The following is a 27589-nucleotide window of genomic DNA, read 5'->3' as shown; positions in this document are numbered from 1 at the left end:
AACAGGTTTAGTGTTACTGAAGACAAGGTATGTTCTCTTTGGAAAATGCTGTCACAGCTTTTCTTAGATTGGTTTCAGCAATGAAACCTTTTGAATGTGTAGAAGAGCACTTATATATTACAGAGATGGGGTCTTTAGGAAATCCTAAGATTGATGTATGTTGTGGGATTTTTTTAAGTACAAATAGTGTGGTTGCTGAAACAAGAAATGTGTCATAGAAATGCAGTGTGGATTGAGACAGGGTAAGAAGCAGGAACTGCTGAATCCTAATCCTGGCTTTGCGACTGACTTGCTTAATGGCATAACACCAGTCATTTAAAATGTCTCTGCTTCATCATCTATAAAGTGATGGGAATGGGCAACAGGGGATGGATCACTTGGTGGTTACCTGTTCTGTTCATTCCCTCTGGGGCACCTGGCATTGGCCACTGTCAAAAGACAGGATACTGGGCTAGATGGACCTTTCATCTGACCCAGTATGGCTGTTCTTGTGTTCTTAAAATAGACATTGCAAAGGAGTTGAGCTAGATAAACATAAAGTGCAGTATGTTCCCTGAGTAGTATTAGTCTTATTCTGAGAGCTTCTCTTTTCCTCTCCTTTTCTTTTATCATCTATTCAGATCAGGAATATGGAGGTCTGGGTTCTGTGGTTAAGGCACTGAGCTGGGTCTCAGAAGACTTGAGTTCAATTTTTGACTGCCATTTTGGGAAGGACATTTAATCTTCCTGTGCCTCAGTTTTTATCTGTAAAATAGAATAAATAGAAACTGCCTAGCTCAATATTGTGATGATATATAATTGTTTGAGAGGTGTTCATATGCTACGATAAGGCAACAAATGGGGATGGTCTTAGGTTCAACAGGTGAAAGAAGACACTTAAGCTGTGTTTAATCCACTTTCACTCCTGAGTAGTTATTAGTAATAGCTAAAGCTCAAACAGTAACCAAAAGTTAGGAGTGGTTTAGATAGGCATCAGGAAGTTAGTATGCTTTTCTAGAGCTACTTGGTACATTCTGAGTCTGAGTAACTGATCAGGAAAGTTCACAAAATAGGCATTCGTAAGATTCTTGACATTTCTACTTCCACTCTTGGCTGGAGATACTGCCAAAACAGATGCTTGTGCATTTTGGCAATTCTGATCCCATCCGAGCCCCAGAAATGAGTGGGGAAAATGTATTCATACACTTCAGAACATTTACGAAGAATTAGAACTAGGGCTGTCAATGAATCACAATTAATTCACGTGATTAACTAAAAAAAAATCATGATTAAAAAATTAATTGTGATTAATTGCAGTTTTAATCACAGTTAAACAATAGAATAACACTTAAAATTTATTACATGTTTTGGATGTTTTTTCTATATTTTCATATATATTGTATTCTGTGTTGTAATTGAAATAATTTGCACTGCAGTATTTTTCAATTCACCTCATTCAAGTACTGTAGTCGCAAAAGTGCAACTTACAAAAGTAGATTTTTTTTTGTTACATAACTGCACTCAAAAACAAAACAGTGTAAAACTTCAGAGCCTACAAGTCCACTCATTCCTAATTCTTGTTCAGCCAATCACTAAGACAAACAAGTTTGTTTACATTTACAGGAGCTAATGCTGCCCTCTTCTCATTTACAATGTCAGCAGAAAGTGAGAACAAGCATTCACATGGCACTTTTGTTGCCGGCATTGCAAGGTATTTACATGCCAGATATGCTAAACATTCATATGCCTATTCATGAATGCCCAACATTCATGCTTTGGCCACCATTCCAGAGGACACATTTCCGTGCTGATGACACTCTTTAAAAAAAAAAAAATGTGTTAATTAAATTTGCGACTGAACTCCTTAGAGGAGAATTGTATGTCTCCTGCTCTGTTTTACCCACATTCTGCCATATATTTCATGTTATAGCAGTCTCAGATGATGATCCAGCACATGTTGTTCATTTTAAGAACACTTTCACTGCGGATTTGACAAAATGCAAAGGAGGTACCAATGTGAGATTTCTTAATATAGCTACAGCACTCAACCCAAGGTTTAAGAATCTGAATTACCTTCCAAAATCTGAGAGGGATGAGGTGTGGAGCATTCTTTCAGAAGTCTTTAAAAAAGCAATACTCCAATGCGGAAACTACAGAACCCAAACCACGAAAAAAGAAAATCAACCTTCTGCTTTTGGCATCTGACTCAGGTAATGAAAATTAACATGCGTCGTTCTGCACCACTTTGGATTGTTGTTGAGCAGAACCTGTCATCAGCATGGACGCTTGTCCTCTGGAAGGGTGGTTGAAGCATGAATGGACATATGACTCTTTAGCGAATCTGGCACATAAATATCTTGCCGCCAGCTACAACAGCACCATGAGAACGCCTGTTTTAACTTTCAGGTGACATTGTAAACAAGAAGTGGGCAGCAGTATCTCCTGCAAAAGTAAACAAACTTGTTTGTCTGAGCAATTGGCTGAAGAAGAAGTAGGACTGAATGGACTTGCAGGATCTAAAATTTTACATTGTTTTATTTTGGAATGCAGGGTTTTTGTACATTATTCTACATTTGTAAGTTCAACTTTCATGATAAAGAGATTGCACTACAGTACTTCTATTATACTATACTATTTCTTTTGTTTTTTTCAGTGCAAATACTTGTAATCAAAAATAAATATTAAGTGAGCACTGTATACTTCGTATTCTGTGTTGTAACTGAAATCAATATATTTTAAAATGTAGGAAACATCCAAAAATATTTAAATAAATGGTATTCTATTATTTTTTAACAGTGTGATTAATCAATTATTAATCATAATAAAAAAATTATTTTTTTAATTGCTTGACAGCCATAGTTATAACTAAAACATTTGCCCATTTTTAGTACTAAAAGCGAGAAAAGTCGAGAGTGAGAGGGGTTTACAACTTAATTTGAGGTTAACAACTGTTTCTTCTTTTCCTCACTGTTTGTTCTTGTTTTTGGAGAAGCCTAATTTCTTTTTAAAATGTCACTATATCTTTAGCACTGAATCAATCTCAAAATCTGTCGTCTTGCCTCTTCGATGATGTGATAGTAATATATTCTTGAAACCTAAAAGATGCCATTGTTGGGTTATAATAGCTTGGCCTGATTTGTTTTCTGTTTGAGTATGAGTTTTGAGATTTCCTTCTCTGACAGGGTCAATGGGAGGAAGCAGTAGATGTCATCATCTTGATTTTAGTAAGGTGTTTGACCAAGCTCCACATGACATTCTCACAAGCAAACTAGGAAAATGTGGTATAGCTGAAATTACTACAAGTAGATGCAAAACTGGTTGTAAGACCATATTCAGAGTATTTATCAATGGGTTGCCTTCAAACTGTGGGGAGACATATGTAATGGGGCCCCACAAGAGTCTGTCCTAGGTCCAGTACTGTTGAATATTTTAATTAATGACTTGGATAATGGAGTAGAGAACATGCTTATAATAATTGTACATAATAGTAAGGTGGGAGGGGTTGCTCGCACTTGAGAGGACAGGATTATAATTCAAAATGATCTTGATGAATTGGAGTATTGGTCTGAAATCAATAAGGTGAAATTCAATACAGACAAGTGCAAAGTACTAAATTGAGGAAGGGAAAAATCAGTGTACAACTACAAAATGGGGGATAAATGACTAGGGAGTAGTTCTTCTGAAAAGTATCAGGGTGTTTTAGTGGATCACAAATGGGTATTAGTCAACAATGTGATGCAGGTGTGAAGAAGGCGAATATCATTCTGGGGTATATTAACAAGAGTGTTGTGTGTATATAAGATACAGGAGATAATTGTCCTGCTCTGATCAGCATTGGTGAAGCCTCAGCTGGAGTGTGATGTCTAATTCTGGGCACCATGCTTTAGAAAAGATGTGAATAAATTGGAGAGTCCAGGGGAGAGCAACAAAAATGATAAAAGGTTTAGAAAATCTGACCTATGAGGAAGGGTTAATAAAATGGGCATGTTTAGTGTTGAAAAAAGAAGACCGAGGGGGGACCTAATAAGTCTTCAGATCTGTTCAGGGCTGTTATAAAGAGGACTGTGATCACTTGTTCTCCATGTCCTTTGAAGGTAAGACCAGATATTAAAAAAATATTTGTAACTGTAAAGGATAGCTAGGATCTAGAATAGGCTTCTGAGGGAGGTTGTGGAATCCCAGTCATGGGAGGTCTTTAAGAAAAAGTTGGACAAATGCTGGGCAGGGATGGTCTAGATTTAATTGGTTCCCCCTCAAAGCAGGGGGTTGGCGTAGATGATCTTTCAAGGTTCCTTTCAGCCTTGATTCTGAGTCATACAATGCTGTATCATAGAAAGCGGGGCTAAAATGTTTTACCTTTGAGTTGTTTATTCATAGAAATGGTTAGTTTTTTAATTTGATTCTTTTTAAGTGCATATTTACTTACAAACATTTTTTTCTGTCTGACTGATCAATAAACAAAACATGTTAGTTATTGACTAAGAATGGCAGCGGTATCTTTTGAGATGCAAGGAAATTGCTGCATGCAGACACTCAAATATCCAATTCCCATTCTGAATGCATAGTAATGTTATAGTCCTAGATCTGTAATCTAATTCCTAGAGCAAATAGAATGCATAATAAACAAACACTGGAATCTGAAATACTGTGCATGAACAACTTCCTCCCTGTCTGTTTGAAATATTCATTAGCTTTATACAAGAAGTGGGGGAAGAGTAGAGAAAGATACCCGGAAAGGAGAACAATTTTCCCAAATCAGGAGTACCCAATAAACAAATGCTAGTCCTTTTCAAGACAAGACAATAAACCATTGAAGAGTAATTCAGAGAGAGTAATGTATGGAAAAGCTTACTGAGGCACAAAGAAGAAACTACTAAATATAATAAATCTGAGAATCTTAATAGAGCTCAGGGCAACAAATCATGAAGCAGGTTAAGTCCTGTCAGATAAAAAGTACCACAGCTGTCAGTAGGGAACACCATCAGAATTTTGAACGAGTGCACAGGACAAAACCCAAAGAAGTAGAAACATCCAGATCTGTAGCAGTTTCAAGAAGCAATGTTTAAATAGATCTATTGGCAAAGAACTAGTGGGTCCAGTCTCCTGTCAGTACCTACATGTAACTCTGCTTAGTGACCAGGGGAGATGTGTATGCATAATGAGAAGTTGAGTAGAATCTTTTTCAAACATGTAAAAAATTATCTGCAGATTATACAGAGATGGATGTATAATCTATTAAAAACATAGGTCCAGATCCTGAAAACACTTATATGCTTAACTTTTCTATTGTGAATAGTCTCACTGAAGTCAATAGAATTACTCCTGTGGGTAATGTCCAGCATGTGTGTAACTGTTGGTAGAATAGCAATACACGTGCTATAATTAGATAAAGTACTAGTTTTACACTAAATACTATCAAATTGTAAAACACATCAAGCTTTAAAGACCTTAAGGCAATATTCCAAGGAAACTAATTATCACCAGATAAAATCACACTTGGAGGATGATAATGAGCTCAGAATCCCAGAATGAAATTTGTAAAGCTGCTCCCGCAACGGTTTTTAATGGCAACTATTGTTGGAAGGTTGCAACGTTTTCCAGATTTATTAGTGAATCATTTATTAAAAAATAAAATGAAGAATACTTTTGTGTTTCTTCCAGTTAGGATGGTTCTCAGATATGTGACCCTGAGGTATTCCATGTAACGTACGTTTAGACCAAAGGTCTAACTATGGCATTTTGTTTTGTTTTGAGCTGCAAAGTAGCAATTGTTACCATAAAACAGTTGGATCCTAAACATGATACTGGGCATTTATGGCATTTTATAGAGTCACTGTTGTTACCAAAGATTTTTAGTAAAAAAACTCACTTTATTGAGCAGAGCAACTGCTTTGAGAATAAGCTGACATCCCTGTCTTTTGATTAGCTGGAACACTCCACTTTTAGTATAATTCCACACACGATGTAATACATTAGCATACATTACAAAACTGTATGCTGCAGTCTAAAACATGTTTTTTCTAACAATACTTTTTCTGCCCAGAAGCATAAGTGGCCATCAGTGATGGCCATTACTTTGTACAGTATCACAAAGTAACACTTGATCAGCTTAAAAAGTGCCCTTCAAGAATGCTGAAATACTCCATTTACTCCCACAGAAAACTTAAAGCTAAGTTTATTGGTTCACTTGGACATTGATGACTTTGTGAATTCAGGTGAAAGGCAAAGGTATTCAGCTGTATCAATACAAAACTATGCTACTGTGTTATATTAGCATGGCAGACTTTAGAATAATTCTAATGATACTATTAATATCACTTCTGAAACAGAATTTTTACCACATTCTTTCTTTTATATAGCAATAAATAAATTTAACAATAATACTACATTCTCCCTAATATTTCATGGTGGCATATTTATGCCACACTAATACCTGCTACTACTTAAGTGCTAGATTATTCTACCTTTTATGTTGAGTAGAACCTTACTTCATAAGTAGTCCCATTAATTTCAGTGAGGATAAGTCATAGAAATTCAATGTGAGTTAAAGTGACAGAATCTAGACATTTTATAAAAACTTGTTTTGCAAGTCATGAGCCAGATGAATTATATCAGTGAGGCTATCTGCAGGGTAAAGTGCTACTCAGCCCGAGTAAAGTGGAAAAATTGGGCTTAATGTTTGTACTGTAGAAATCTGTATATAGATCATCGCAACAAATAAAGCAATACTGATATTTTTTTTCTCCCAGATCATTCCTTAAAAGGAATGCTGCATGAATTTTATTGTGTGATACCTGAAAGTTTAAATGTTTTAATTATTATTGTAGGTAGCGGTAAGTGATATGTACTGTTCCTGAGTTGGATTCATATGATTTTTACTTCATAATAAATATCCTACCACAACTATGTATGTTTGTTTATAGTGTAATGTAAATATGGATTTTGAAGGTTGAAACCTCTCATAGGTACTTGAAGGAGTTAAATTATTATGGGACAGATTGTCTCTGGACTTACACAGCCATGCAGGATATAAGGGTGATCATGACACTCCTTCACTCCTTTGGATGACTTTCTGGCCTTTCAACTGCATGTATGAGGATGACAGTAGGGGCTACACATGCAGTATCATCTCTGACTTCCCATGGAGGTTGGTGGTAAATGGACAAGGGGAATTCTTGGGTGGTGTGAGTGCAACTGTAATCACGCCTACATCACCACCCTGCCTGATGTCCACTGTATGGGAGGTGGCTGGGAAACACAAGACAAGAGAGATAGCCAGGGTGTTACTGCACCCTTTTGTGGGCAGCTGCAACAAATAAGGAAATGTTCAAGCTTCTGTAACTCTCACCAAGTGGCTAGCTCAGGGAACAGTGGCTTCAGGTCAGTGAGGCCCAAATGATGGGTACTGTGACACTGATGCCTCTGTGCTGAGGGCTTCTTTGCCATAACTGAGGATTGACAGCAATATGTTGTCTTTATGGTCACATTCTTCACTTGCGATGTTTTGAGGACTTCAACTTAGCACAGTTATGTTAAGTGGACTTTGATCTCATTTTGCCTTTCTTTGTGATTCTTTTTAGTCTGTGATAAATCAGTAGTTATTTATGAAATATCTTCGAAAGTGTAAAATGTAAAAATAGATTTCTTTGGAACATGATGGCAAGTCTGTGGAATACATCCTGACCATGTAGCACTAAGTGGCTAAGGTAATAAATGGGAGCCTACTTGCTCTTTTACATATCTTCAAAGAAGAATTATTCTGTACATGTAAGATGCACTTGATATTTTAATGTTCAAGGTTCTTCACAATATGATTTCTAAATGTTTGATCATATTTAATAAATGTAGACTTTAGTGAGGAAAGGAGAGAGGATTTAAAAGAGCTCATGGACCGGGAGAAAAAATGTTAATGTCTTTTGTCCATGAAGGTGTTTTTCCTAAATGTCCTTCTGTAATCCTATTACCTTAATTAGTGAGAGCAAGAGTACCTTAAGAGTAAGCAGTGTTTTGCATAAGCTACACTATGTGTGAGGGGAAAACAGAAGTCAGAGAATAAATTTGATGCTTGGACTATGTAAAGAGGATGACTGGGGAGCTTATGCTTCCTACTTGTAAGGCTTTGTTAGGAATTCTGTTGAGTATTTTAACCCCTCTGGCTGTTGCCTGGGTTCACTAGAGATGAAAGTAACATGTTCTGAGCAGCATTGCCTTCCAGAGCGAACCTTTCAGTGTACAAATAGGAGTCAAACAAGGCTGTATCATCGCTCCAGCCATGTTTGCTGTTTTTATCGCCGTCATTCTTTACCTAATTGCTGGATAGTTTGTAGCTGGCGTTGAAATCGTTTACAGAATGGACGGAAAGCTGTTCAGGCTTAGCAGGCTGAAAGCAAGGAGTAAGATCTCCACAACATCTATTGTGGAACTTGAGTATGCTGATGACAACGTAATCTTTGCCCACTCTCAAGATAGTTTGAAGATCTTTCTCAATGTGTTTGCCGATGCTTACGCATGCCTTGGTCTCACTCTTAATATCAAGAAGACTAAAGTGCTCTATCAGCCCTCTCCAAATGAGGTATTACCTGCCCCATCATCAAAATCAATGGAGTGGCACTGGAGAATGTTGATCATTTCCTCTATTTTGGAAGTCATCTTTCATCCAAGGCAGATATTGATGCAGAAATTCAACATTGCCTGAGCTGTGCCAGTGTAGCTTTTTCACGTTTATGGCACAGGATTTTTGAAGATCATGACGTTCAAACAGACACCAAGCTTCTTGTTTATCAAGCCGTTATTCTCCCAACACTGTTGTATGGGTCTGAAATTTGGACAATCTATAGACACCACTTGAAAGTCCTTAAGAGGCTCCATCAACGCTGCCTTCATAAGATTCTGAAGATCAAATGGGAAGACAAGCGCACTAATATTAGTGTCTTGGAAGAGGCAAAGACCACTAGTATCGAGACAATAATCATCCATCAGCAATTCCGCTGGACTGGTCAAGTTGTCCGGATGCCAGACCATCCCCTCCCAAAACAGGTCCTAGTCTCTCAGCTGAAAGAAGAATACTGTAACATGGGTGGACAACGGAAGCATTATAAGGGCTTGCTGAAGGACAACCTAGAAAAGTGAAATATTGACTTTGACACTTGGGAGACACTTGCCCAGGATCACTTAAAATGGAGTGAAGTCCTACGTGATGGTCCCCTGTATTTTGAACTTGCTCGCCGACAAGCTGAAGAGGACAAGAGGCTCAGGAGGAAGGAGAGACTGGCTCCCAGTCATGGTCAACAGCCTCCTGCTGAGCCTGAAAACATCTGTCTTCATTGCAAAAGAACTTGTGGTTCAAGGATTGGCCTTATTAGCCACCTGTGGACCAATAATTCCCATGGAAGATGATCATACTTGGTAACGAGTGTTCACCCATCATCATCATTATCCTAGAGAGAGATCTAAGAATTTAATCACAACCAAATGTATAGAGGGTTTATTGTGTCACTGAAAGGTGTGAATTACCTGTCATCATTCCTATGAGATGGTAACCTTGAAGCCTAATTAAGAGTATGCTCCTGAAAGTAAATTTGTGACCATGGTTTTTCAAGGAGAATTACACAGAGCTCTTAAAATATTATGATCTGAATGTGGACCTCAGACATCAAGGTTTAGTTTGCAAAACTAATGTGTCTGTCTTTTAAATAGAAAAGTTAAAAAAAATATACAAAATTCACTATTGAATAATTTATAACAAACATTTTAGTTATAGCTTAAGCCACTATATATCCACTTAGAATATCCCTGTGATGGGCTCCTTCGGGCACATGGTGGTTGAATTAAAGAAGAGAATGTGAACAATGTTTACAATTGTTTTTTACTACTGGAGATTGGCATATCAAAATTATACATAAACAAAAAATGTAATTTAAAAATGTAGAGTTAAATCTAATCCTTCAGTTTAGTGTGGTACAAGTTTTTATGTATATGAATAACATTTTTCTGTGCTCTTGGTCTCTTAACAAGGGTGAACTTGGAAGAGCCTCTTTAAATGAAAGCTATACCTTTTTATCAGCTGATCCAGTACAAAATAATTGTGGTTAATTGATGTTTGTGAAATTTGCCATATAAATAGCAGTACAAAGTTAAATCTAGTCAGCAGTTGCAGCACAGAAGGGTCTACTAACTTGCATGTTATCTTGTTGCATATGGAATCAGCCTTCTGAGTAAAGAGTGAGGTGCATTTCCACATACATTCCAGCCATTGGGTCTCTGCGACTCCCAGCATGTGTGCCAGTTGTGGTGGTGGTTTTTTGTCTGTTGCTAGATGCCTGCAAAGGGGACAGTCCAGCACCATCTCATTTCAGCTAGGATATGGTAGCTTTTTTTGTTTACTAATTTCTTTGGGCTTTTTATTCTGGTCTTGGATTTTTGTTACAGTCTTTCCTGGAATGTTTCTCAGGAGTATGCACTGAGACTCATCAGAAAGCTAACTTAGATGAATAACTTGTACAGAGTGTGTTTGTTTTGTATGTGTGTTTTTTTTTAAAAGGCAGTTTTCGGATTGGAGAAAGGAGAAGCTTCTAAAATTGTGCAAAGGCACTAACTGACGTATTTTTATCACTCTAGCTACAGCCAGACTGCTCTTTTGTGAAGTCGGGGAGGGCATAGCTCAGATGTTTTGATAGGAGGTGTGGCAGTACTTGCTTTTGTATGCTATATTTTATTATGGAAGGAATTTTTACAGCTAACAACCAATAAATATCTACTAGAGTAAATAACACTATTCTATTCACAAAGTATTAAAAGGGAAAGTAGGACGCAAAACACATTGAAAATAGTAAGTACCTTTTTAAGTGCTGTGGACTTCTCTTAGCAGAGGTTTCTCGGGAGTGACATCCAGCTACAAGGATATCACATCTAAAGCATTTTCATACATGAACAGTAGTGAACGATGGAACTGCAGTATGGGAGATTAGCCTACTATACACTTGGATGAATAGGGAATTTTTATTTTTTGATTGCTGAACTGCATGCAATTTGATGCACTCATAGTGTTCATATGAACCGTGTTGCCTAGATAAATTAGGTATTACTTGGGAGGAAGCAGATTGGCTCTCATACAGATTAAATCTGTTGATATTTAACCGGCACCCCAGACTAAACTGCTTTGGCTTCTTTTTTGTCATTGTATCCTCTGAAAAAAAATTGGAAATCAATCATCTCTTGGGCATTTTTCTACTCCCAGAAAAACGAACCAAAAGTCACAAGTGATATATGAGGTGACATTGGTGGAGCAGGGAGAGCAACTATTTCTGTGTATTAACTGTAACCCTTGACCCCGTTCAGGCAAAAAAGTTAACTTTGTATGGTATTACTCTTTATATAAACAGAACACGGTGTATATAAAAGGATTCAAGAAATGTGAGGCACTTTACAAAGTAATACGTTAAATGTGAATATTGTTCACACCGAATACTAAATGGAGGACTGTATTAGGGAAACCATGGACTGTAGTGTTAAAGGAGCATTGCCAACTTGAGATCCTAATTAGGCTCTTTTAAAAATGAGTTAAATGTAGTGTCATCTTATGCATGTTCCTAAATTCTCCCTACCAACGTATATGTTTACAGCCGCACTTGGCTATTAAAAAAAATCCTCTCTCATATATAGGAGAATTGATGAATTATATGGGGCTAGCAATATAATTGACTATAAATAAAATGCTGTCAAATGGACTAAGTAAATTGAGAGAAAAAATGAGAAAAACATTTTTACCTCAATATCTCCATTATATTAATCTTAGGTGATATTGCAACACTAATGGGCAAATAATTTTCAGGTAGGGGGTGATATTTTTAGATGTCTTTGATCATCTGCATATCTTGTCATTCCGTGGTATAACATCACACCCAGAAGTACAAATATCGAGCTATTGAATTCACAACTGTGGCATTACAAACATGCAGAGTTCTCTGGCCATTGGGGTGCTTTCCAAAGAGTAGTGAAGAAAGGGAAGAGGAAACATTTGTGCAGCTGACAAAAAGAAGTATAAGGGAGGAGACTCAGAAGTAGACTCCTTCCTGGAGCGAAGCGAGGGAGTAGGGCAGCAACCGAAGTGGGGGGAGGGAAATGGATCGGGGAATGATGGGCTATGTAGGGCATAGAATCAATTAAAGGAATCTGAGAATCCACATTGTGCTCACACTCCATAATCCTGCCTTTCTTTGTGATCTGAAGAGAAAAATTAGATGAAAAAGAAAACGATTGGTGCTTTCTTTAGAGAATTAATTGTTGCATAGAAACCTATGAGAGAGAAACTTAGGTCACTGAATGATTTACTGAGATCAGAATTATAGTCTTGTACCTCAAATATACAAAAAAGAAGGAATAATTCTCTTTCCTGTAACCCATCAGTGTTATTATCTAAGCCCCATGCAAGAATTAAAATAATGAGCATTAGATTAAATTTATAGCTGGATGAAGAATTAATCATTGGCTGTTACTTTGAAAAAATCCAAAAACTTTTTATTGACGCAAAGTTACAATAAAATTTTAACATATATAATTTATTATTTATTCAGGTTAATATTCAAGGAACCTGGCTAAAGATTCTGGCTTGTGGGCTGGGGAGCCCTCTTTGAGTACACTAAAAAGAGTGACCAAACTTCTTAAATATCTATCCTCTTTTTGGTGCTTCTCTTGTTTATGTACTTGGAGAGAAATTGGCTGTTACTTTTGAGCACACCATCAGATTTTCTTCCATTCTCCTTCTGACGTCAAAGTCTGTAAGCTCCTTAAGGACATGATCACTTTTTCAAAGGTTCATTTTGTAGAAGATAGTTGTAAAAATTAAGCACTCAGCCATCCCAAAAATACTAAAAGACACTAGTTCTGAAAAAGAACAATAAATAACAATAAAAATATTGGAGTTTTTACACTGGGTTGTTACTTGGAATACAATATCCCTCACTGAAAGTTTGTAAGACTTCACAAAACTGGAGCCTTGGTATTTCAGAGTCTCTTCTCTTAGGGATCTAAGCCAATCAGCTTCTAACAAAATATCACAGGTCCATTCTAACTAATGAGGCTTCATGAGAAATATCAGGTGCAAAAAATAAACACCAGTTAATTTGGGGGGATAAACACATGAGGGTGTAATAGAAAGCTATTGTCAGCCTCAACTATAGGGTCACTACAGTGTCACTATAATGAAAAGAAGAAAATAGAAAAGAGCAGCGGAGTTGAAATATCTATGAAGGCTATGCAAAGTATAGCAGTAAGTGAAAGAACCCAAAAAGACACAATTTCTCAACAAATAAGGGAATTAGGCAATTCCTCTGTGATTCTGTCTTAGAGTTATAGGAAATTACTGGACATTAGATTAGCAGGTTTCTTAGTGAAGGGAATAAAACGAACAGATCCAAATCTCTCCAATATAGGGGGCAGAGCCCCTCTTCTGTGTGAGTGACAGAGAGGAAGTTGGACCAGTGAGTGGCGTTGTGACCAGGTGCATCATCTCCTGGACCCATTCCCAGGCTCCACTCTGTACCCCCTGCACACTCCTCCACACTGAGCACTGTGCCTGGTGCTCAGACTTGGGTGAGACTGGGTAGAAATTGGATGGGCCATGTCCCACCTGTTCAGTGCTATCCCCCCAAGAATATTTTCTACATCTATGTGCAGGTGAGCCAAATAAATGGTCTGACGACCTGGATGTGCCACCTGGGCCACCAGTTGCCCATCCTTGGTGTGTACTTACAAAGCTCCTGCACCCGCCTGCTGAGAGAATCGTTCTCAACTCATCTAATCATGTGCTGCCAGAGCTGGGACTGAGCTTGTTAGCAGTTTTAAAAGCTTTCCCCTTTTCTTCACGTAGACCCTCATCGAGATTGTTTTCCCATGTTTCTTACTGTAAGCCCAAGTTTTGACTATCGGCTATAAAGAATTCCCTTTTCTAAAACTATGCCACTGGACTCCTTTCTTTTTAAATTGAGATTCACGGACAGGTGAGCCTCAATCATGTAGCCTTGAACTGGGAATAAGCAATCTTTGTATTATGTCTGATTTCAACGAAATTATCCAACAACCTCACTGGATGGTTTCAAAAAGGGTTGACTGAAATCCTTCAAACTTTGAGACAAATCATTTGTATTTATACATAGGAATCAATGTGTGTAAGACTGTTTTCTTTTAGTCTTCATTAACTGGAGAAAGGTCCCAAAGGAAGTGTAATAGAACTAATATCCATCCTGTGGAATAGTGGAATAAATGTGCCAACCTCCTTGAATGCTGTACAACATTAAAAGAACTGATGTATCTGAAGATCAGGTCTATTAATCAGATATTCAAAATCAGCATGGGATAGAGAGAGGACACTTAAATAAAAAAGTTCCAAAAAGGGGACTGAGTGAGGAGAATGAACAGAATTAAGGTTTCAGAGAAAATTCAGGGGGAACTCCTGAACAGAGTAAATAGCAGGACTATCCAGGACAAATAGGATTCAAGCTGTCGTAAATATAAAGGGAAGGGTAAACACCTTTAAAATCCCTCCTGGCCAGAGGAAAAACCCTTTCACCTGTAAAGGGTTAAGAAGCTAGGATAACCTCGCTGGCACCTGACCAAAATGACCAATGAGGAGACAAGATACCTTCAAAGCTTGGGGCCGGGGGGGGCAAAGGTTCTCTGTCTGTGTGATGCTTTTGCCGGGAACAGAAAAGGAATGGAGTCTTAGAACTTAGTAAGTAATCTAGCTAGATATGCATTAGATTCTGTTTTGTTTAAATGGCTGATAAAATAAGCTGTGCTGAATGGAAAGCACATTCCTTCTCGTGTGTCTTTTTGTAACTTAATCCTTAATCCTAGAGGGATTCTCTATGTTTTGAATCTGATTACCCTGTAAGACATGTACCATCCTGATTTTACAGAGGTGATTCTTTTACTTTTTCTTCAATTAAAATTCTTCTTTTAAGAACCTGATCGCTTTTTCATTGTTCTTAAGATCCAAGGGTTTGGGTTCACCTATGCAAATTGGTGAGGATTTTTATCAAGCCTTCCCCAGGAAAGGGGGTGTAGGGTTTGGGGAGGATTTTGAGGGGAAAGAACTTTTCCAAGCGAGCTCTTTCCCTGTTATATATTTGTTAGACGCTTGGTGGTGGCAGCAATAAAGTCCAAGGGCAAAAGGTAAAATAGTTTATACTTTGGGGAAGGTTTAACCTAAGCTGGTAAAAATAAGCTTACGGGTTTTTCATGCAGGTCCCCACATCTGCACCCTAGAGTTCATAGTGGGGAAGGAACCTTGACAGCACGTTTAGACACTCATTACTGACATTAAATATTCCACTACAAATATTAGATTTAATTTAAGTGGACTCTTCCATCCTAATAAAATACCTTATACTAAATAGCAATCCTACTCAACACTCTTTCATTCCTTGATCAACCAGGATCCAGGACAGTCATTCAAGATGACGATCCTGGGATGCATACACTTGTTAGAAAAGCATAGAGATGTAACTGAGTTGCTAAAAGTCACACAGTAAATCAGTGACAGAGTCAGGAATAGAACTTGACTCCTACCTCATAATAGCCTATTTTTAATAAACAAATGGAAAGATGGCATGACCTGTAAAGGAAGAAGGGTGTAGCCAAAGAAAGGACTTGCCACCTCCCCAAACTTTTTCTGAAACTACACTTTGAATGGTGTCTGTTTATCATGAGTGATTGACCTGTGTAAAGATAAAATTTCTACCTTTGTGAATGAAAAGTCAAAAGTAGTCCATTCTCCTGCTTTCTCTCTTTCACCTATGGATTCTGAATTCATTATTTAGTTTGTAACTTGGTGGATATAATCTAATATTTCTCATTTGTGGAGTTTTGATAGAAAATATTTTGTGTCAGTTTACAATGAACTGTTAAGTTGTTTTGTATTGGGTTTTTTTTCCCTTCGTAAGAGATTCCCTGTCATCTACTTCCTGAATAGCTACACCAGAACTTGTGGATTGATGGTAGAAAACCCTTCTTAGCTATCTGTTGTTGGTCTGTAGTGCTGGGCAGGGTATTATTAAATCACACAAGTGAAGAGTACAGACATTTATTTCATCAGTTTGGTTGTGTGTTTGGTGTTATACATCTAAAGCCCAATATTCTCTTCTTGTTCTTTCAATCTGCAAATGTGTGAATACTCCCCCCTCCCTCAAAAGGGTCTGGATTTATTTATTAAATCAAGCAAACACTTTTAATGAGGTGATCTTTTGAATCCAGTTCTGTGACATATATTGTACACTTGACTAAAAGAAAGAACATGGGTACAGACTGATATTCACTGGAACATGGAAAAAGCTTGTATTTAAATGTGCAAATTATATACATTATAAAGGTTCAATATGGCACCACTCACACAGACAATAAGTGTGAGTAGGAGATGATGGTGCAAGCCCTGCATACTGTTCTGTGCTCTTTGATACATTCAACCTCATGAAAGGATCAGTGCAGTTTTTAGAAATGTACATAGTGCAACAGAAGATGGTAGTACAGAACCAACCATAATTGTAAAATTAAAATTTTGTTTGTTGTGCAATATCTTACATGCTGTAAAATATGTGGAGAACTCCTCTAAGGATGTAAATATAGTCCTAATGCCTGGGTCATGGCTAGAATCGAACAGGGATGTAGTCATTAAATTACTCTTTACTAAAGTAATAATCATGTATTGAGCATTGGGTTGATTTTCTGCAGGGAGAGGGGTGATGGGCAGGGGGAATAGTAGTAATTTGTCTTTTGTCAAATACCCTCTCCTTGTTCTCAGGTTTAGGAACTAGGATGATCTATGTGTATGTTTAATTCCTCTTATTATTTCAATATGGAAAACTTTTTCTCCTAGGGAACAATCTAGGAAAGATATGTACAATAAACTATCAGATACACAGCTAGGCATCTAATACATTTTCCAAGGGTGGATATTTTCTTTCCAGCATTTGACACTTGAGTTAAAATGGTACAGACTTATTTTAGAGTAACTCCCAATGGTACCTGTGCTTCACCTGTCCCACGGGGAAGCAATAATGCATTCCCGGTGGAAAAACGGGTTAATGAGTGCATTATGGCTTACCTGTAATAGCTCTGAAGCAGAAGTACCATTGGGAATTACTCTAAAAAAAGTCTGAACTTGGAAGTGGAGAATACTGAGCAGCAGTTACTGATGAGGTGTGTGGTTCTTTCTCTCGTACAAAAATGTTCTGTTTGCTAATCAAATTCTTCCACAACCCGAGTATTTTCATGATGTGATTTCATAATATTGTTTGGCACACGTTTTAGCAAGTTAAATAAATAGAGCCTATCTCCTAAATAGATGTTTAATATGTCTAGTAATGATTTCAATATTTTACATGCCACCCATCAAAATGATGTAAGCTAAGTAGACTGGTCATTTTAATAGCTTCTCTGGGTGTCATAGGAAAGACTCTCCTACAGAATATTTAATATCATTTCACTGTTGCTTAATGTAGGCTGTATGTTTGTGAGTTTTGATTTGAATGTTTGGATTGCATTGCATGAAAAGGCTTCTTTTAGCTGTGGCTTCTAATATCTTTGGCTGGTTGGGGTGTGGGTAGACAGTTACAGTAAATGAAATAATACACTTGTTTTTGATCATCTGGATCAAATCCGAATATAGTGCCAAATGAGATTATGCCATGTATAAATTGAAGGAGACCGGAACCACACTGTAACATGATTTTTTTTAGTTCTTTTACTGCAAAAATGAACGCACATTTTATTTGAGTTTTAATTCTGTTTTTTGGGCGGGGGGACTTAAATATGTAAAAATGAAAACCTTTAAGCAGAAAACTGTGCTGTAAAGTCTGCTTGAGTCGTCTGATGACTATTGTTTTGGAGCACTTCAAATGTGGACTGCTTCATTCATCTGACTGATAACTCTGTAACAGAGACAACATAAACGTCACCATGGAATATTCCAGAGTCAGCCACTTTAGCAGAAGCATCCAGTAAACATGGAATCCAGCAGTTTGTGCTGAGAACTCTGCATAGTTACCAGGAATGCACACCTTTGCAAGAGACAATTATAGTAAATTGTGGATCCCAGGGTTGCTAGATTTTTCCAGCCATTGGAAGGTTGTGAGCACATTCTTGTTCTTTTTTTGTTTGTTTTTTCCTTCGCATATGTACTGCTTAGCAAACATCAGCTACATAATCATCGTAATCCCCAAATAAAGTAGTTGCTATTGTCTCCACTTTACGAACTTGAGGTGATTATAGCAGAAAGGTTGAGTGGCTTGACAGTGGCCACAGGGAAAATCCAGGACTCAAGTAGTCAGAACTGGGACTGGAGAGCTTAGGAGTCCTGTGCTCAGTTCACTGGACAATTCGGCCCCTTCTTTTGACCAGAAATCACATACCTCTGCTATAGAGTCATGGGCTCAGCTGCAGACAGCCAGCTGGGAAGGAGCTTGCTAACAGTAATATACGTAACAGCTCCTTGCAATCACTAACTTTTCTAGGGGGTTCAGATTCATCTATATAAGATGAGCATTTCAGTCACTGAAAGATAGTAAATTTTTACGGCCTATTCCAAGACGGGTAGTTATTTTTAGATGGCATTGAGGTTAGTTACCATGGGTAGCACATAGGATAAACTATCAAAACCAGATACATATTTCATAGTGACTTAGTGCTCATGTGAATCAAATGAAAATTCTTTAGGACTGATAAAGCATTCACATTTCTTCACATAGAACTTTATGAAAATCTGGACATTAGATAGGCACTTAATTCAAGCAGGTTTCAGAGTGGTAGTTTGAAAGGGGATCTGATTTTGGAATTCACCAAGTTGGTCCAATAAAAGACCAGTTACTTGTCTTGGAAGAATCTTTGCTTCTGGAGCTGAGTGAGGAAAGTTTGAAGGAGATCATAGGCCCCTTACCTTAAACCAATTATTTCCTTGGCCTTCTACATGTGAAAAGGCTAAATGGGATGTAGCAGCTAAATGGGATGTAGCTGTTGTAAAATTCCTCCATCACAGCTATTAACAGTCATGATTTTAGCTCAAGTTAACTGGTTCAAAACAAAACAAAACACAGTTAGTTCAAGGTAGGAAATTTGGAATTGGACATCACCACTTTCTGAAACTTCCTGGTCCAGCAAAGTATCTCTTTCATCTTTGAGTTCTGGGTACAGCAGGACAGATTACTTCACTGTCTTCAGCTCCACTATTCACATGCTGGTTTCTGGATTGGAATGCATTGTTAACTCCACAGCCTGGGAATAATTATGTGTCTTACAATGTTTTATCCTGTACTGTGGATTTTTTTTTCTCTCTCTCTCCCCCCCCATGCTGGGCCAAAAAAGCCCCAAAACAACAAAATGTCATTCAGTTGTGTAACTTACATTGAACAATTCTTCAGAATTTAGGTGTGGTTCTTCGAAGTGTAGTTATTTTAAGTTGCACAAAAAGGCCACTTACTAGTCAGTCACTCCAATTTGAATTACATTTGTATGTGTTCAGGGTCCTGTGGTAAGTGCTTTTCCTACAGAGCTCATAAACCCTGCAAGAGGTAGGGCCTTGCTCTGATGGGCTTTGAGAGCACATACTACAGAGCTAGAAGAGGCACAAAGAAAGTCTGTGCAAACTCGCAAGGTTTAGTTAAAATGCTGCAAACCCTTGTCTGGACACAGGGCACAAGCAAATAATATACATTTTAATAAAGCTAAATGTCAATGTATTCATCTAGGAAGAAAGAATGTAGAAGAGGGACTCCATCATGGGAAGCAGCAATTGTGGAAAAAAAAGTGGGGGTCATGTTAGATAACCATTTGAACATGAGCTCCCAGTGTGACGCTGTGGCCAAAAGAGCTAATATGATCCTGGGATGCATAAATGAGAATTTCGAGAGTAGAGAGGTTATTTTACCTCTGTACTGGGCAATGGGTGACCACAGCTGGAATAGGGTTTCCAGTTCTGGTGCCCACAATTCCAGGAGGACGTTGATAAATTGGAGAGTGTTCAGAGAGGAGCCATGAGAATGGTTAAAGGATTAGAAAACATGCCTTAGAGTGATAGACTCAAGAGGCTTAGTCTATTTAGCTTAACAAAGAGAAGATTAAGGGGTGATTTGATTACAGTCTATAAGATCTACATGCAGACAGATACTTAATAATGGGCTCTTCAATCTAGCAGAGAAAGGTGTAACATGATCCACTGGCTGGAAATTGATGCTAGACAAGATCAGACTGAAAATAAGGCACACATTTTTAACAATGAGAATAATTAACCACTAGAACAATTTACCAAGGGTTGAGGTGGATTCTCCATCACTGGCAAATTTTAAATCAAGATAGGATGTTTGTCTAAAAGATATGCTCTAGATATTATTTTAAGGAAGTTCTACCTGTGTTATATAGGAAGTCAGACTAGATGATGATAATGGTCCTATTTCGAATCAGAATCTATAAATCTGTATCAGTTTGAGTGGTTTATTTAGGTTTAGCGGAAGTCAGAGACAGGTTTAAGTTTAAACAAAATGTCACTCTTCCTTTGAAAGTAAAATTCACATCTTTGATTAAACCAGTGAGGTTCGGAGTAGACAAGCTGTAAGTGTGTGTGCACGAATGTACCATGAAGAAGAGGTAGCCTGTCCATAATTAGGTTGCAAGATCCCAGTGCCACTTTGATTTCAAAAATTGTGTTGGCTTGAAAATTACCAATTTACTCTGAACACAAAGGTTAATGTGTATTGCACAGTTTGAGGAAAATTCAAACTGTTTTAAAATTATAACTCAATTAAAGAATTTGACCAATCTGACTTTTGTCTAAAATGATTTTGTCTCATTTAGTCTCCAAAAAGGCTTATCACTTCCATGTAGTAAAATTATTGCACCACCTGTATTTGAAGAAAAATGTGGGGTCTAATTCTGCTCCTACTGTTTTTTTTTTCTTCCCCATTTTGACTTCGGTGGGAGAGGAAGCAGCACTATGGGCCTGATTTAAAGCCCAAGGATGTCAGTGGAGGAGCAACTGTTGATCTCAGTGGGCTCTGAATCTATGTGTGCGTGCCTGAGCATGTTGCACTCTATTGCCTGGTTACAGCTGCTTGTCCTGCTACAGCTGGCAGCTTCCTTTATTTTAACTGGCAGAGATCTGTGCCTTGGGGAGTTGTAGAAACAGTTCCAATGATACCCCAGCAGTGCTCACCAGACATAGGTACTGAACCTGGGACTGCTGGATCTACTGCTTCAACTAGAAGCCCCAAGTCTGTTAGCGCAAAGATTGTAGCAGACTCAGAAATCTCCAGGGTCCAGTCATTTGTGAGGGAGAAAGAACCATACGCTGTGTGGGAGCATGGATTACCCAGGGTAGAAAGTCTGTGAGGTATATTGTGGAAAAGGGGTAGCATCTCCATATTGGGGATGTTTTGCAACCGCCTTTTAACAGTAATACTTTGAAATGTTTAGGGTTTAGTCACATTGATAGCCAGAATGTTCTCTCAGTTGAATTGGTTAAGTAGTTTTTGAGATTGATTTAAATGTCAGGTTTCAGAGTAACAGCCGTGTTAGTCTGTATTCGTAAAAAGAAAAGGAGTACTTGTGGCACCTTAGAGACTAACCAGTTTATTTGAGCATGAGCTTTCGTGAGCTACAGCTCACTTCATCGGATGCATAGCATATCCGATGAAGTGAGCTGTAGCTCACGAAAGCTCATGCTCAAATAAACTGGTTAGTCTCTAAGGTGCCACAAGTACTCCTTTTGATTTAAATGTGTCCTTCTGACAATTTTTGTATGTATGTTATATTTCTTTGTGTCCTTCTGTCTCACCAGCAAAATCACATGACATCACAAAATATTGCACTGGCTTATAGGAGGGACTGTTTTCCAAGGAATAGAAAATATTTCACGAATTGTCATGTGAAAACTAGAAATGATTAGACATGAAACCAGTGGATAAAAAATACCTGGTGATGGGGAATATTTTCTTTGTGTACCACTTACCAGCGCAGGGCTGTTTTTTCAAGAGCGAAAGGAAACTTCGTTATCCACATTCTTTGTCAAAATACACCTTTGGCCAAGGCTGTTTCTGATTCCATTTGCCAGACTGGGATGGGGAGGTGGAGATATAGGAGAGTAAATGAGTGTAAATGGCCTGTGAATGATAACATCGTAAGTTTGTGTCAGAGCTCTGACCCATGGCATGAGTATATCTATAAAAATCTATTTGCACAGCTGTCATTTAGCATTGTAGTTATAATCTGTGATTTTACTCTGCTTATGTTGTAAAAATATGCCTTAAAAATACCTACAGTATGTCTTTAAGCATTGTTATACTTAAAGTTGAAAAGGACTGGGACAAGGTAGAGACAAAATATATGAACATAGAAATTGCAGCCTAGGGCAGAGGTTCATTTAGTCCTGTATTGTGTCACCAACAGTGAAGTAAGTCACATGCTTTACAGAAAGGCATAACCCGCACTTTTGACGTGTCCACATAGCCATATTTTATGGTGTCCATTAATATAAACAATACCTGAAATTTCACCATGAAAACAAATAGAAAACACCACAAATGCACACCACCACTCCTTACTCTTAGATATGGAACCCTTCATGCTGACCCTGTACTCCTGTTTCGATAGTTGAGCTTGTAAGCTTCTGTTAGCTCAGACCTGTACAGTTATCTGCCTGCACTCGCACTACATCCATGTTTAGGTGTACAGCTAAGAACTTGGCAGAATTTTCTATTGCATTTCCTTGGTCCTACAGTTTCATTAATTTTGAATGAGTTTCATTCAAACTTACGGCTTGTCTATAAGGTAGCTGGAATGAAAATAAAATCTGCTGTAATTCAAATCTTTAGTTATTTATTGCAAGTCTGGAAGGAGACGCTCTTATTTCAAACATAAATGGATTTATTATTGACTTAATTTCTAAATATATGATATAATTTAAACCCTCCCCCTCCCCAGATTTACACTGAAATAGATAAAGATGAGAATTTGAACTGATTTTAGTTATCTTGGTTCCAGTTACCACATAGACAAGCCCCTAGCAAAGTGTATATGCTGCTGAAAGGACTAATTATATTAGTAAGCACTGTGCCTGGTACTGTTTGCAAGGTTGGGTGCCAAGGTTGAAGTTTTCAGGAAAGATCCTCAGCTGGGATAAAGATATGCTATTTTTACATGACATGAGTGGCCCTTGCATTTCAATAGTATTTCAGTTTTCTATACTAATAATGGTGGTGGTAATATTTTCTTGATGTGGATTGGATTGTTGTTGTTGTTTTTTAAAGGTGGGGGACATGTGGTTGTTTTAATCCTTTCATAAGAAGTCAGCAGCAGAAAGGGACTTTGTTCTAACTTGTTCTCCTCTCCCCATAAACAAACCAAAAACTTCAACCCCCAGCCCCTTCTTTCTATCCTCCCCCCACACACACCATTTTCATGAAGGGACCCAAATGGAGAATCAGCCCAAACATGAATATGTTAGAAAATTATCTTTTGACAACGGTAATTTAGAATGAAAAATATTTTGCAGCCTTAGCCACAGCAGTTGTCACCAGCATGACTGATGCAGCTTTCCCTGGAATGAACACACACACACACACACACACACACACACACAACTTCTTTGATTACATACATACATGCACACTCAAAAATACAATAAGGAATGTTACGGTGCAAAATCAAGCACTCAAAAATTAGTAAATGCCAGATGTAAGGTTGCCTGTGCAGCCTTAATTCAGCACCCTTGTGCCAATGCATTATGATAGTCTTTAATAACATGATCACATACTATTTTATTCACCAATGAATCAGTGATCCTACATAGGCACCCCAAGCGAGGAGCATCTTCGGCTCCCCTTCCCCCCAGTTTATATTGTTGCATAGATGGTATTCAATAAATATCTCTGGCGTCTCATTAAATATGTCCTTTATTAGTCACTACTTACACTCTTTCAGTCTTAAAACACAGGTACACTTTCACAATTACACAATAAAACAAGGTTCACAATATTGCAGCTGGGCTCTCACTTCACTTTGTTCTTATATCTCATTGACTGACTGGCAACACCCCGCCCTCTATATACCCGGAAGGGCATGGCTGACAACATTCTAGGAGGTCTGAGGAAAATGTAGTTCTCAGAAGGTCTGGAAGGTTCCACGAGATTCTACAAAGGTCCAGAACATTTTCGGAGGTTTGTGAAAAATGAATCCACATATGGAATACCTGAAACATTTTACTTCAAACATTCTGTCACTAACAAAAAAAACAGCCCCCCAAGCTCAGTGCCCCCCCGGAGCCTGGCACCCTAGGTGCTCACCTGGGTTTCCTGCCCCTAAATTCAGCCCTGATCCTACAGACAAATGTCCTTGAAGACATATCTCTGATTCGCCTCCAAAGCAGGTCCATCCCGTGCACTGAATGAGGCAGGGGTCCTGTGGACAAAATAGTATGAGATCATATAATTAATGACTATCATAATGCATAGGCACAAGGGAGCTCAATTAAGGTTGCATAGGCAACCTTAATTATGGCATTTCCTAACTTTGCAACCTTAATGGTCTTTTAACATAGGAAGTTACATGCACGAAAGCTAGGTATTTAAAAAAAGGAAACTGAAAAAAACCCAATTATATCATATGCATGATATTGATACCTACATCATTCCTCAGCAGGGTTGGAACCTTTAGATCCACTGCACAGACCTCTGCCCCTTAAGCTAATGGAGTTCTTGATATCAAGAACTTGGATTGGTCCTGCTTTGAGCAGGGGTTTGGACTAGATGACCTCCTGAAGTCCCTTCCAACCCTGATATTCTATGATTCTATAATCAGCGATAGTTTACCATCCTCTGTGTGGACCAGCACTTAGGGTGATAAGAGAGTTACTTTGCCTCTGGGTTTCATGGATATTTTCTGACAGCAGAGGAATAGTGAGACTCTGGTTTCATTCGTTCCAGTCTAGACTCTGGTGGGAAGTATGCTGCAGTGAAACAGACCCTTCTGCCTCTTCTCCCGTGACACTTTTTGCGGGTACGCAAGGTTATGCAGCACCTTGTTGCCACTTGCCCTTAGTGTGAGGAACCCTTGTTTGTGCCTTCTGTGCCTCCATTAGCCTCTGGTAACAAAAACATGTCTTTTGGGTCTCCGCAGGCCCCTTTCTTTCTTTACAGTTTAACAATAGGCACGCTCCAACCTTTGAGCATCCTCCTGGAGTGTCCAGCCCTTGTTCCACTGGACACTCACAGAATTCTCAGATCTGCTACTCCCAAGGGAAAATTATACACCACCTTACCATTTTCACCTCAGGATCATCACTCCACCCAACACACAGCATTTAGATGTGTCTATAGTAAAAAAACAAGAATAAGTTTATTTAACAATGAGTGGAGACTCAAGTAATAGCAAATAGATGAAAATATTGGAAACTAAGGGTTACATATAAAATAAAATAATGAAATGCATTCTAGAACCTAGTATTGCTCATGAGTGTTTTTCAGCCAGGTAGGCTGTGATCCCTTTTTCATGAAAAAGCTTGCTCTCCGCTTTCTCCCTCAGTAAAGGATGTAGAGTGTAGCTCTCTATGTACAGTTATAGTCCAAAATTCCATTGTCTTCACTTGTAAACAGGACCCACTCCCACTGGTTTATTTCTTTCTGTAAAATTCCCCCTCTGGAAGATTTCACAATCCCTTCATTTGCATTTAGCTTGGACTGTAAATGGGCATCTATTGTGGACCCTACAATACTCTATTTACATGTAGCCAGACAGATAAACATCCCTTGCCTGAAGGAAACCTGTTTCTCACCTTTTGGTGACCAGCTGCAAGTCTTTAGGATTATATAAACTGAAAATTAAGTTCTTAACTTCTTAGATAGTTTCTGTACTTACATTCCACAACAATTGTGATGACCAATGTGACACAGGCTTTCAGCAGAGACATTACACTTGGCAAACTAATATGTAGAGACCAGAGGCAAGGGATCACTTGGCACCAAGAGTTGGCACCAAGAGGTCCCTGGGTCACACCCCCAATCTTGACCCCTTGTGTCCTTTATGCTCCAACCTGTCCCAATCCTCTTTTTTCCCCTTTCCCCCACAAGTCATCATCCCAGTCCCATTCTCCTCACTCTATCCAGTTCCAGGCTTCTACTCCCTGTCCATCTTCCATCAGGCTCCTCATCCAATCTGTCTTTCCTCTGCCACTTGTTTTGCTCCCTGGCTCATAGTCCCAGTCTCCATGCCCAGCTGGTCCCCGTCTTCCTTCACCTCAACTCCCAGTCACAGTTTCCCTCTCCTGCCCCTACCAGCATCTGGTTCCAGTCACCTCCCCTTATCCTACAGGCTCCTTCTGCTTATCTACTCCCCCAAAATCCTCTCAGGTCTGTCTTTTGTCCCATTTGCATTTGAATCAGGCAGCAACCTCCTGTTGCCTGAGTTTCAGTAGTAGGAACACTGAGAAAACAGAAGACACATGCTCCCCGTTTTCACTTTTAGTGCTCGGATCCAGGGTTCAGACCCAGCCCAGAGCTGCAGCTGCAGGGAAAGGCTTGACTAGAACATACTCATTGCAAGTGAAATCTTTAGAGAATTTAGCTGCAAAACTGTAGCATGTCTCTACTGAGCATGTGTGAACTACAATTTTCCAAGGCTTATAAATCGGCCAAATTTGGACAGATTTTCTTAAGGATGGAAAAAGGTACACTGCTGACTCAAAGGCCACCAATTTTCAAGTCCCTACTCTAAATCATGGGGGCACTACTGTTTTTTTCAAGAAAAGGTAACCATTTTTTAAAATATGGGTGAAACAATTTATTTCCCCCGAACATTGTTTTCAGACATGGCTGAAACTGTTTTGGCTGAAATTTCTCTCCTTCTTACCCCCCACACTCCCCCAGATCAGCTTGTGGCAAGACCCCTGACATGGAACATTTCAGCCTTAATGATTACTGTTTGGCAAAGGTATAAACAACTGAAAACAGGGACTTTTAATGGGAAGTATCAGGCAACTTTATTAGTAGGCAGTGCTACCACTGTGCCTATTAATGAGGAACACAATATTAATTACAGAATCACAAGTGGCACTTCGAAAGTGTCTGTGTGTGTTTGCATACACACACAGGGAATTAATTGATATATAATAATTCAATATTAAGACTTCAATTCAGCAAGGTGCTTAAAGAACAACAAGGGAATTCTTCATGTGTTTGAAGTTATGGATATGTTTAAGTACTTTGCTGAATCAGGGCCAGCATTTTCATCTTTCTCTTATACCTGTTATCATTAAATAAAATTAATATGATGCTAAAGTAAATTTAGTATTGGTATATGGGGATATGCTAGAATAGTGGTTTTGGCTTATAACATGTGCAGCTCCCTTTTGTGCTCTTAATCTGAAATGTAAGCACTAATATATAATAGTATGTTTAGATTTTGTGCATTTTCTAATATTTCTCTGCCAGATTATAAATCTGAAGAATTAATCTTCATTCATGTTATAATGAAAAGAAAAAAATGCTGGAGACAAAAGGGTGGAAACTCATTTTGTTGCAGAAAAATCACTTTTTTTATTGCCCTTATTAAACTAAAGGGTAACTTCAAGCCTTGG

General features: G+C 38.4%; 1 protein-coding gene across 5 annotated transcripts in view; it reads left to right on the top strand.

Moving 5' to 3' along the window:
• Positions 1–27589, top strand: part of PTPRD (protein tyrosine phosphatase receptor type D) — a 2140771-nt gene that overhangs the window by 1173514 nt on the left and 939668 nt on the right. The gene's annotated exons all lie outside the window — the stretch shown is intronic.

The sequence above is a fragment of the Chelonia mydas genome, chromosome 5 (assembly GCF_015237465.2).
Source record: "Chelonia mydas isolate rCheMyd1 chromosome 5, rCheMyd1.pri.v2, whole genome shotgun sequence".
Lineage (NCBI taxonomy): Eukaryota > Metazoa > Chordata > Testudines > Cheloniidae > Chelonia > Chelonia mydas.
The sequence above is the reverse complement of the archived record's forward strand: the minus strand, read 5'-3'. Positions and strand labels throughout refer to the sequence as shown.